The 12,812-nt window shown below is 27.3% G+C and overlaps 1 protein-coding gene across 1 annotated transcript in view; it reads right to left on the bottom strand.

Moving 5' to 3' along the window:
- LOC119676408 (serine/threonine-protein kinase Warts-like) overlaps window positions 1-12,812 on the bottom strand; it is a 57,271-nt gene that overhangs the window by 19,690 nt on the left and 24,769 nt on the right. The gene's annotated exons all lie outside the window — the stretch shown is intronic.

Genomic DNA, 12,812 nt, shown 5'->3' with positions numbered 1-12,812 from the left:
CAGATCTGGCGAATATGGTGTCTGAGCGATGACAGTGGTGCCGTGTTTGGTCAAAAAAACGCGTACAACAAGAACTTTCCATAGTAAAAATCGCTAAATGCACTTGAGGTAGTCTCACATTAACAGCTGCTGTAAACAAACTAATTGACAGATGGCGTTTAAATTTGTACCATATGTCAAGAAAGGGTGTACCAACATAACAAAAAAATTTTGAAAAAGGTCTATTACTTAAAGAGTAGTTAACAAACAACAAAATCCGGGTACTTTTTGAGTAGAAGGTATGTAATATGAGAGAATATAATGAAACTTTTATAATGTAATGATATTGAAGGAAGAACTTAAACGAGTCTAAAACAATACATAATGGTGGGAAATAATGCAGTAAAATCTATAAAATTTCAAAATGTAAGGTGGTTAGAGAATGCTTCCGAAGGGTATACAAAAATAAATCTCTCACAAAGACACATTTTTGGGAGCACGCTAAAGCCTATGTTATATAGAACACCACGGACACGTCAAAATTGACTTTTTCGACTATAACTTAAATGTATGTTATGCAGAGTATCATATCAGTTTGTCAATTTCCTATTTTTACTATTACTTTTGTAGTTTTTGGTTGTGCTTGACTGAGTGACGAGGCACAGATATCTCTGAATCTCATAAATGAATTTAAACCGATATTAGTTTTTTTCTGGACCTACGAGGTAATCGACCATCACATCAGAAACAATGGAACACATTACCTATGGAAGCACAAAAAATAATTTAATTTCCCTGTAACTTAAATCTAGAAACTTGTAAAACATTAAAGTAGACCCAAAAACGTACGCCCCAGACTAGCACATACTCACTCTATCAGTGTTAAGAATATATATTGTACAATTCTACGTAAGTATATAATAAACATAATAAATTACAATATACATAAACCAATTAAAATAAATGTTTACACAACAATTCCTTGGTTTAATAGTACGTTAGGTTAGGTTGGGTTATACCGCCGATCGCTAGGGAACCCACTAAGGCCTATTGGCCCATTGTGTTACCGTATATAGAAGAATGGTTTAATAGTAAATTTAATTTATTTTTGTTTTTTTAAATAAATTAAAATTTTCCAGAGGAATTTAGAAAAAATTAAACATTTCCATTTTGCAATTCAAAAAATTTATTTTATTAAAGTAAAATCATATATTGGAAATCTGAAACTTAAATTGTCAGAGACAACTGTAATTTTTTTAATAATTTTTAAAATGTGCTAAATTAGGGATATTATGCTTTAATTTTGCACAGAAATATATACATTATTTATTGCAACTATGAAAAAAATATTTTCGGTTAAATGAAGAAGAAAAAATAAACTTAATGTGTTAAACCATAAATTGTATAGAAAATTATCAACACATTTACGGAGACAAATGATGCGGCATATTTTCCTATATATATAATTTTTTTTTTTTGTGTTCGTCTATCTTTCTATCAATATGAACATAGAAGAAGAAGAAAAAAATTAATGTTACCCACGACATGTCTACTTTTCTTTTGTAGACTTTTTAGCTCGTAGGCGATTAACACCCACTTATGGCACGAGCTTTAGAGATTATTCACCTGTTTTTGAAGTTGGTAGACGAATAATTTAAAAGAGCATCATGACCATCAAAAATATTGTATTTTCTAAAAGGCTTTCGTAATAAAATTCACATTAAAATAAAGGAAAAATATTTATTAAATTTCGATTATATATAATAAATATTTTATATTATTTTATAGATTTATTTTCAAAAAATTTTCCAAAGATTTTGTTAAATATTTCATATCTAATGGATATACACACATGTTATATCTTTTATACATAAGGAAATTAATGTGTTTTCTTAAAAGGACAATAATTATTTGATTTAATTATTGCTCTCAATTCCTGACATCGACTAGTAACACTAAAATCGTAAAGAAATATTTCATTGTCAAAAAAATAAGTCACATCTGTGCATTTCAATAATTTTGAAACCCCAACAGATCCATCATTAGTAACCCCAACAGATCCGCCATGCAGTAATTTACAACCAGTTTTTAATACAGATAATCACATCATTTATATATGTGTTAACATATAGCTTATAACTGACAGACCAACACCGCGTTATCAAATCTCAAAATGGTTACAGGCTCCTCGGGGAGGTATGCAGATCTGAGGTCAATTATTGCTTAGTCTGATGAAGTAAACAATAAACAATAATCTAGTCAAGATGTAAAGAGGGGTTTTGAAAATACCTCGAGTTAAAAAAGCGTATAAGTGCTTAAGTGCACGAACTCAAAACAGCTTCAACATAACAATATAGCTTATCGGTTTGATTCCGAAGGAGTGTCAATCGCTCAAACTCTTATACTGGATACGTGCTAGTTAGGAACTTGACATTGGGAATCTATGTGCTCATTATCACTAATTATTGCTAAAGATAATGAACTGTTCAATAGATTATAATTATCACTCCACTTACTATTAAGTTAAGAAACTGAATATACCAAATTACAGATTATGAACTGTAGCACATATGTTCCTGAGAGGAGATATTAATTGCCGTCAATATCTTAATACACGAAATCCTTCCGGTACTGAAATTTTAAATTCTTACAACAATAAACCTGTGAGCATTCTTAACTTTGTATTTAAACAAATAGCAAATAGTTTGTAAGAAGGATTTCTTCAATGATTCTTACAAAAAACAAGGACTAGTGCTTATATTTAAAAGCAATAAGCCATCAGATTTATATCTTTAACAAACTATTGTACCATTTGAACAGAGAATATATGAATTGGTAAAAAAATATCTGTGCAAGTTTATAAAATAGTAGGGTGTTCAAATATTATGCTAGTAATCCTATTGTTAATGAAAGCTATAAGATCTTCAAGTGATAGTCTAGGCCTCACATAGCAGCTGATCAAAATATAATTAAAATTTATACATATTTTTTGACAACAAACATAATATAAAGTCTTAAACAAATTAACTAGTAGTGTAAGTTAGCTTTAAGACTGTGTAATATAGAGGGATTCCCTTAATGTATCTCAATAAATTAATAAGTCAAGCAGCTAAAAATTTTGGAATTTAGAATTAAGCAGGAGTATGTCTTTGGAATCAAGGTTACAAGTAATACATAGCGTACTAAAAAAGTCATTAGACCTGGCAGCAATTAGGTATGTAGTAGTTAAAGTGTAACTAGTAAAAAAATAATTATGGAAGATTTGATGATACTTAGAATTTACACTAACATATGTTAGCCATGAATTTACATAGCTTGTTAAGTTATATTAGCAAATTTTCATTACAATAGTATGAAGAAAAAAGTAAAATTTATTTATATATATTATAGCGCTAATTATTATTAAGAACATTAATTGAATTCTCTAGAAGTATATATAGATGAAAGCTAATATATACATTGTTATTACTGAAGAAACATTTTTCGTATAGAAAATGGAAAAAGAATGGTAATAATTATAATAAAAAGCTACCACTACTTCTTAAAAGAAAATTTTTTCAAATGGTATATAAGATCTGAACTATAGGACTCATAGCTAAGGTAAAACCCGAATTGTGCTTTTCTAATCTTACGTTGAGAAGCAATTACTGAACTAATTGTATTATATGTTCAAATAGGATCCAGTGGATAAAATGAAGAGTATTATTTAGTATTATTATTATTTAGTAGTATTTATTTAGTTACGTTTGCAGGCCAGACTGGAGGACCGCAGAAACAAGTATATACGTCCACGATTTTTTTTGAGAAAAAATAAAAATACGGTGGTAATGTTAAATTTACTTTTATTAATTTATTTATTTGAATTAATTTTTTTGTGATACCATAAAAATAAAATAATGTAATTTTACTAAAAATAATTAAGGGAATATTTTTACGTAATTGTGGTAGATTAGAAACATGTCGCGGGCTGCACATATATTAGCCGTGGGCCGCATCAAGACCCTGAACCGTGCTTTGAACAGCCCTCTAATATTATTAGATTCTATTAAATCAAGTAAACATATATAGTAAACATATAATTTAACAAAGTTTAAATCTGACCATCTTTAAATCCAATATTTTAAACAATTTTTGATGATAAACTATTTTATGTTTGATCTTCGATTGACTGTTAGTTAACACTAGAACGCTACACCTTTAAAAGAGATAATAGTTAATCTTTTTTTAAATGATAACTGGGTGTTATTATATATAATACATATATATGATATAGTTTATTTCATATATATTTTCTTTGTTAATATGTTTGAGTATTATTAACATAATCCAACGAAGAAAAAAAAAATGAAAATATTTGGCTTGTGGGAAGAATACAGAAGTTCGCAATTAGCAAAAGCAAACAAAGATAAAATTTAATTTATTGTTCATGTTAAAATAAAATGAGAGAAAAATGAAATTAATGAACTGCCAACGAAATGCAATTGACCTTCTTGCCATTTAAACACGCTTCGAGTAGGATGGCAGCGTGAGCAGGAATGTGTGAATTTTTTATCTACATATGTAAATACTTACATATTTACATGCGCATGCATAAGGTATCAGTCCGTCAGTCTAAGCTATCAGAAGCGAAGATAACTTTAAAATTCTAAAATTATAAACCTTTGAGGCACAATTTTACAGCATATTACCCCCCTTAGAGATTTTAATTTATAAGAGATTGTGTACTAATATGTTATATTTATAAAGAAAAATAAGAGAACGTATTATTTTTTTCTATTTTCTATAAAATTTATAGATAATTTCTTGGCTGAATTTTATATAAATTTTTCTATTATTTAATTAATAAGACAATAATTTGTTCACTTTTCAAAATATCATTATATTACAGATAGATAAGATCATTTCATATAGTATCGACCTATCACCTAGTTAGACAAAGATTAATATTTTTAAGGAATAATAAAAAGTACTAAAGAACTAATACAATTTCTCTATTAAATATGTAATAAAATAGGTATTAAAAAATGTCTATAGTTTTCTATAGTAGAAAAATAATTTTCACTTCTATTATCTAGAACAGTGTTTCTCAATCAAGCTGCGTACTAGAAAAATATTCAATCTGTATTATAAGAAATGTATATTAAATCTGGTTTCCAAATAAACTAATATTTTATCAAAAACTAGTATCTTTAAAAAGATACTATAGTCATTAGCGTAAATAAAGAGTTTAGTAATAGCCAATAATCCAATAATCCATTATTCTATTCGAAATAATATATTTTCAAATATCTTACATACCAACCTTCCAAAAGCAATACTTTTGATATATAAATATATTAAGGCTAGAAATCTAATAAATAAAATTTAATTTATAATATCTGAACACAAAACCCTAACAGTTGACTCTTAAAATATTAGTTGAAATACATAATATTATTACCATTAAAAATATATTTATAAAAAGATTTTCTACAGATTTTGTTTTTTTTTTATTAATATTAAGCTACAATATTTTCTTCCCATATATTTCACTTCGAGTATTTGGTGCAGTTATAAAGCACTCAATTTTTTAAATTACATTTTACTGATATCTATTTACTGGCTTTTTCGAGATTAGTAAATCTCAATTTAATCTACATTTACTCTCGATCTGCCAAAATTTTGTTACCCAAACAAACATTTTTAGAGTAATCTAACATTGTTTTAATCGTGTCTACTAAGACTTTTATATTTTTAACAAATACATATTCTTCTGGTGTTAATACGTTAATATATCAATATGTTCCATGTTCCAAATCTTAAGTCCAAATTTAGTCGCCATAAACCGTCAACGTGTATACTTCCATTATTCCGAGGCATGTGTAAGGGTTGCGAAGCGGTAAAATTTTTCCGATGCAGGGTTTCTGGCCTTACGATCAACCCCCAACTTAGAAGGCCAGATCTCCTTATTTGCTAACCTGGAGATAGGATTGGTGTTAAGTAGTTAGAGAACTATAGTTCGCTCAACTATATGTTTTCAGGTTATACATATCACAATTTACTTGTCAAATCATATAAAACAGCTGTTAATTTCAGGGTTATTTTGTTTCTCTGACAAAATATCTAGAGTGTTAAAAATTTATCTAGCGTGTTATAAATTAATCTCGAGTGTTATACATTTTGCCCCAGAATTGACAATCAAAAATGAAAATTGCAATAAGAGAGTGCTCTTTTCAGCATCTCGATTGAAGAAATTACTCCAAATTTATCAATGGTAACCGCCATCAGATTAGATAACATACTTAATTACTTTATTAAGGAATGTTATTAAGCAATATACCTAAACTATAATAATATTAAAAATGTTCTATATCGTTTATAGTGAAATTCTACGATTATATTGATGTATTAAAATTAAATTTATATTTCGCTCTTACCTGTAATCCAGGTTTTGGTACTTGAAAGCGCGTAAGATCCTGTTTGATACTTTCGAGCGCCTCTGTTGTATATTTATTATTGGAGCGACCCCTTTTTTCGCCCGCTGAATGCATTCTTGCGATACTTAGTAGTCATATCACAATCGAATTAAACAAATATAAATATATAAATTATACAAATCCGCGACGTAAGAATTTTATATTATATCTTTTTTTCTTTTCTATTATTTTTTTTTTGTTTTTTGTTTTTTTTTGCGTCTCTGTATTTCTTTACGTATTATAATCTAGTTAGCTCAAAGTAAAATATTTGAATCAAGATAAGTAGTGAATTTATGTTGTGTATTTTTGTATTCGTTTTTTTTTATTATCACTTGCGAATTCTTTAGAAGTATAAAACACTTAATTTGCATTATGGAACACTTTAGATACACCGTGTAAATATGTGTACGTTTTATATTTATTTTACAAAAAAATACTATATTTTTTATGTATACAATATTATCACTACGGAATAGCAATAATCTTTTATAGTAAATTACTTCACACTTTTCTTGACAGTTGAGTATTAAGAAAAATAGTTGACAATATCTGAAAATAAAATAAAAAATACAAATTAACATTTAATATATAATAATATATAATTAAGTTTATTATTAGTTAAGATTAAATGTGCGATAAAATTATTTTTCTGCAAGTTATGCAGATCAAAACCCTGACTTAAAATCCAACCCACATTTTTCGCACTACACCACAAACTGTCACATACTAAACAAATCAACCGACTATGACTATTTGGTGAAACCTTTGTTCACACTGCAATTATGATTAAATACTGAAATGAAATACTTTTTTATTTATAGAACATAAATGCAAAGTATGAGTAAGCTATACTCATACTTTATATGAGACTCATGGTGTTTCATGGCACGACAGTACAGTTCCTTTAAGAAAGTATACATATAATAAAGTATAAATATTATTAGTGGTATTTCCATACTTTTAACTTTTATAAATACAATATGTTTGTTATAATTTTGTTTCAAAATACATGTTTTGTATTTAGATGTTTTAACTCACTTGAACTTAAAGAACACTGCAAATATTTTATTTAAACATATATATATATATAGATATATATATATATATAAATATCAAACAGAAAAGCTTCCAGGTATATGTGTATTACGAAATGCTTGTAGAATGCTTTTCTTAAAAATGACATCAATAAATTTTCATCTAAGCCATCCTAAAGTAGATCTCTCACAAATTACTATATCTATTTCTAATTTAACAGGCACCAACGGATACATAATTGTCTTTATTTAAAAATCAAAACGGAAAGTGAATTATTATAGATATATCTCTAATAAAAGAAAGAATGGTAAGAGAAGTAATCCTATATTAATATAAACTATAACTATAAAACTAACTAGAAATAACTCTAATTCTAACTAGAAAATTCCTAGAATTAAAATTTAAGTGAATGTGAGTACAAGTAATAAATTTCTACATTTGGGAAAACGCTCAGTAAACAAATATATTATATTTTTAAAATATTCAACTCTCAAAAAATTCATCTATTTTATCTACTTTTTCAGCAAGAATGGTTTTTATGTGGATAGTTGTATAACACTTAAAGCCGATCTAAATGAAGACCACCGAAAAATTGCATCAATATTATAAATTTTCGCAAGAATACAGCATATGGTTTTGGAAATCATTTTCCATCATTTTCCATCTGTTCGCACAACTTAAAAAATCGTCACTACAATTAGAGAATTAAATTACGAATTAAATTTTAATTTCTTGATATTTACGTAAAATAAATCTTATATCAGCTAATACAATTATTGTACAATTAAATTACATTCCTCTGTGTGCAATGCATTTAGTGATCGGATTGAACTTGTGTTGTTTGCATTTTCATGCTGTTTAGCTTTATGTGTACTTTGTGTTGACTAATAACTTTTCCTGCGCTCTTTCGTTCACATTTTCTACGTTCACTAAGCCCAACGAAATGCTCATAGGTCTATTAGTAAGACAGAGTCACCTTGCATTTTTTAGATCTCTTTTTTAAAGTGTGTTTTTACACCAACCCTACCCTATTTGCCGCAGTTCTTACACATGGACATGAGCGTAACATTTATATATGTGACATCAACATTTATTTTTTTAGCTCCTTGAGTAGTATAGAATTTCAATTAGTGATATACATTATAAAACCAGAAAATTATATAATTTATTATCGAGTATGTATATGCTAAAAGTATAAGTATGTACCTTGTGATCAAAAAGGAACCAGAATTTTAATTTTTAAAATTCCAGCGCTTATCCAATCGGTAAATTGGAGACCAAATTTTGAGATCATAGAGGCCATAAGGTAAAAATCGCCACACGAAAATTTTTCGACTTTTTGTATAGACGCCAAACAAAAACTAATCGTATAATATGCGTTAAACTTTGACAGAATGTGTAAAATAGTGTTGCCAGCGTGAAAATAAAAAATTTTACCGATTGGATAAGCTCGAGAATTCAAAAATAGGCCTCTCGTTCTTTTTTGATGAGAAGATATATACTATTAATGGGATTATATACCATTATATAAAGAATATAGATATATGTATATAGATATAAATATATACATATATAGATATATATAGATAACAAGTATAGATAACAGATACAGTTAACAGATAAGGACAACAGATATAGATAACAGATAGAGATAACACATATAAATAACAGTTGTATATAGATATGTAAGAAATTTTTTTAATATTGCTTTAGACAAATGAAGTCGGAGATCAAGAAATAAAGTCCATTTCATAATAAAAAAACATTGACCAACAAATTATATAGTAAAATATAGATAAATCTGGTTTTGTTATATGTTTTGTTATATCATCATTGTCCTTCTATACTGAAATTCTATATAAATACTGGATATTTGCTATAGTTAATTAAACAAAAAAAAATAAATAAATGAAAATGTCTTGAAATTTATTTAGAAATATATATATATATTTACATTATACAATCATACTGAATTAAATATTTATAGTATTGTTTATATTGATTTTAAATTAGAGTGTATCATTTAGTATTTATGACATTATGAAATAAATCAATTGGTAAATTATTGTGTTATCTTTAACATATTTTATGAAATGTGCTACAGAAAATGTGTGTAAAAACTAAAATTTTTAAACTACAATCTTTTGTTCACTTTAAGCTCATAGATAAAAATCTAATCTATGGCTGACTAATTTACAAACTCATCGAAAGCATATTCGTACATATGCATTGGGTTTCGTAAATTTGATCTAAATTATAGCCACACTTACTGATACGCCCAAACTCATGCGTATTACTTAATAGCATATATTTTTTAAATTTTTATATATTTGTATATTTGTATATATTTGTATATATGTATATATGTGTAAATAAGCACATATAATTTTTTTGTTCTGTACGTTTTGTGTGAAATATCAAACTTGTGAGTCATAAACAAACAATTTAATTTACAAAATTTTTTACTCAAGTATGTGTAAATGTTTGACTCGTGTTCTGTTCCACTTTTTATATCGGCGGGGCAGCTTTATTCGCCGCATTGTATCTACACACAAACTGACATACATACGAGCATACGAAAACTTATTGTATTGCATGTTGAGTTAGCATATCTAATATTGATACGAGCGAGTACTGAATATAATTGTTAAGTACAAAATAACAAGAAATCGTTAATCGCACAAGTGACAAAAACAACCTTAAAAACTTTAAACTTTAATGTTTTTAATGTTTAGAAATCATATAATTTTGTACTTCAAACATGAAATTTTAGCATGACTACAATAAAATTTGTTTTGGAAGTGTTGTCCCCCAGAATATGTCCCATGTCCCCCAGAGTACAACACTCGTAGTTTTAAAGATTTAAACACTTAGCACATATGCATGATTAGGTAGGTAGGTATGTATGTATACTTTTTGCAATGGAATGTTAATGTAGATATTGTATACAAAAAAAAAAAACTTAGCAAAATAATTTTGTACACTTAATTATTATATTTGTCATCGCTAAGTTCCTCACTGTTGAGTAAACAATGTGATAAAATAATAAATCAGTACCAGTAACACGAATTTCATAAACAAAGCTTAACGTAAGGCCAAACCTAGACAGACAGACAGACAGACAGATATTAAATTTAACAAGCAGATTAACCAAAAATATTTGTTTGTATAGAAAAGCACATAAAAACACAAAGAAAGAAAGACAGACAGACAGACAGACGACGTATTCGTAAATGGACACACATTAAAATTATATTCCACAAATAATTGTAATATATTTACAAGTGTGGAAATAACTAGTGTACGAGGGATGTTTGAAAAATTAGTTCAAAGTTTTATTTGCTGCTTTATAATACATATGTTTAGATAATGAACACTTAATAAGTGCAGGTGTTCATTATTAACTAAAAATGATTGTGTTTCGTTATAATAATAAAACACATTGAATTATGTTTTATATTGAAAATAAAAATATTTTATTTATTTTATATAAGGATACCAATTGAGGTCATTCTATAAGTTTGTTTCTTTAATGCATATTCTCTAGCAATTGCTATAGATCATACTCGTTGCCAACTAAGAAAAAGACACAGATTTTGTTTCAAACAGATTTTTTGTAACTATTCAGACTTATCAGATCCAACTTAATTTTTTTTGTATTTTGTGCGGAGTCGTCTCAATAGTGGTATGCCCGGTTTATACGGACTAAAAATAATACCTCTTTTGTGCCAGACCGTATCTACCCTGGAACTTTACCAAGAATACTTTACGGTAGAGTTCCCGTGTTATTTATTTGTTTTTTTTTGTTTATTTGTTCATCTCTTTTTCGAAAGTAGTCATTTTTGAGATCATATTTTTTCGTTTTGAGTATGATCGTAACGAATCGGTCTATGGCAATCCGATTTTCTTCATACAGCATCATCTTCGTTGTGATATCTTCAACGTTTATTTCACCGACTATTGTTTCAAGTGGTGTTCTTTCGGTGTTCCAACTATTGCTTTCGAAGATGGTGTGTTCAGTGTTGTATTCGTATGCATTTCGGATAATTTGCTTTGTCAATGCGGAAAAGGTATAAGATTCAACTTCATACTTATGAACATTCCAAACTCACTTCACTTTAAAAGTAAGACAAATAAACAAAGTGTTTCCGTCTACAGGTTCTCTCCAATACTACTTAGACCGAGGAACCAGAAAACCTTTCTGGGCAATTAAGTATAGTTGAACTTAAAAATGAATTTGCAAAAAAATTAGTAACTAAAGTACGATATAGACCATTTTGTCATGAAAGTGTTTTAATTTCGCTATTTTTTATAAAGATTTTATAATATTTTTGATTTATGATTAAAAAACACGAGTTTTAACCAAGATCTAAACCAAAAATACTCAACGAAATTAAATTATATATATTTCTGATATAGTCTATTGGTATTTTATTATTTTATTAAAATGTGCGCTATTGTATTACCGATCAATAAATTTTGATTACAACCAAACATCTGATTTTTTTAGAAACAAAGTCAAAGGAATCTATTTAAGTACTTTATTTATTTTTAGTTCTTTTAATGGTTAAATTAATCTGTATATTAGCGATAATTATTATTAAATACATGCATACGATATCGAGGTTTTTTTTTTTTTTTGATATAATATATCTTTGCAACATTTATTATTAATAGATTTTAATCTCTAAGTGTATACACAAGCTTAATATTTTTTGGGTACTTTTTTCAGATCACATGACTGTTATGATTAAAACAACCTTAACAATTTTATAGGAGAATATTATAACAGTTTGGGGTATATACTCGTATACCAGAAATACTCTAGTTTCTGATTTGTATTTATTTTTTTTTTATATAGAAACTTAAGTGAATAAGTCATCGTAAAGGAATAAAACAATTTCAAAAGTATTTAATGTTTCTGTGATTGTTTCTTATTTATAAATATAGTAAGTACCTATCATGATATGCCATTCAAAATTATATTAAATGTGTTAATGACCCAATGGATAGTACAGAGTAGGAACAATTTATGACACTTAGAAAGCTAAGCTAGCTTAAAAGTTAGAAGAGGAGCAAAAAATCAAAGAGATAGTACTTTAACACCGCTTCAAACTTGACTTCTGGCAAACGTCGAAAGTTTTTAATAGAATAGACAGACAATAGGATATATTAGAAGGATATTGGTTCCAATAACTCGTTTGCTTTAATCATATTTGAGTAAAAAGCACATATAATACAATATAATTTTATTTTATAATACACTGAAGGTTTTATATAAACAAATTTTAATTTTGTGAATATTGCTTTATAACTGATACATAAGAATTTACAGGTCTCTAC

The sequence above is a fragment of the Teleopsis dalmanni genome, chromosome 2, assembly GCF_002237135.1.
Source record: "Teleopsis dalmanni isolate 2A chromosome 2, ASM223713v2, whole genome shotgun sequence".
NCBI classification, from domain to species: domain Eukaryota; kingdom Metazoa; phylum Arthropoda; class Insecta; order Diptera; family Diopsidae; genus Teleopsis; species Teleopsis dalmanni.
Note: the sequence above shows the minus strand (reverse complement) of the source record. Positions and strands in the feature narration are given on the sequence as shown.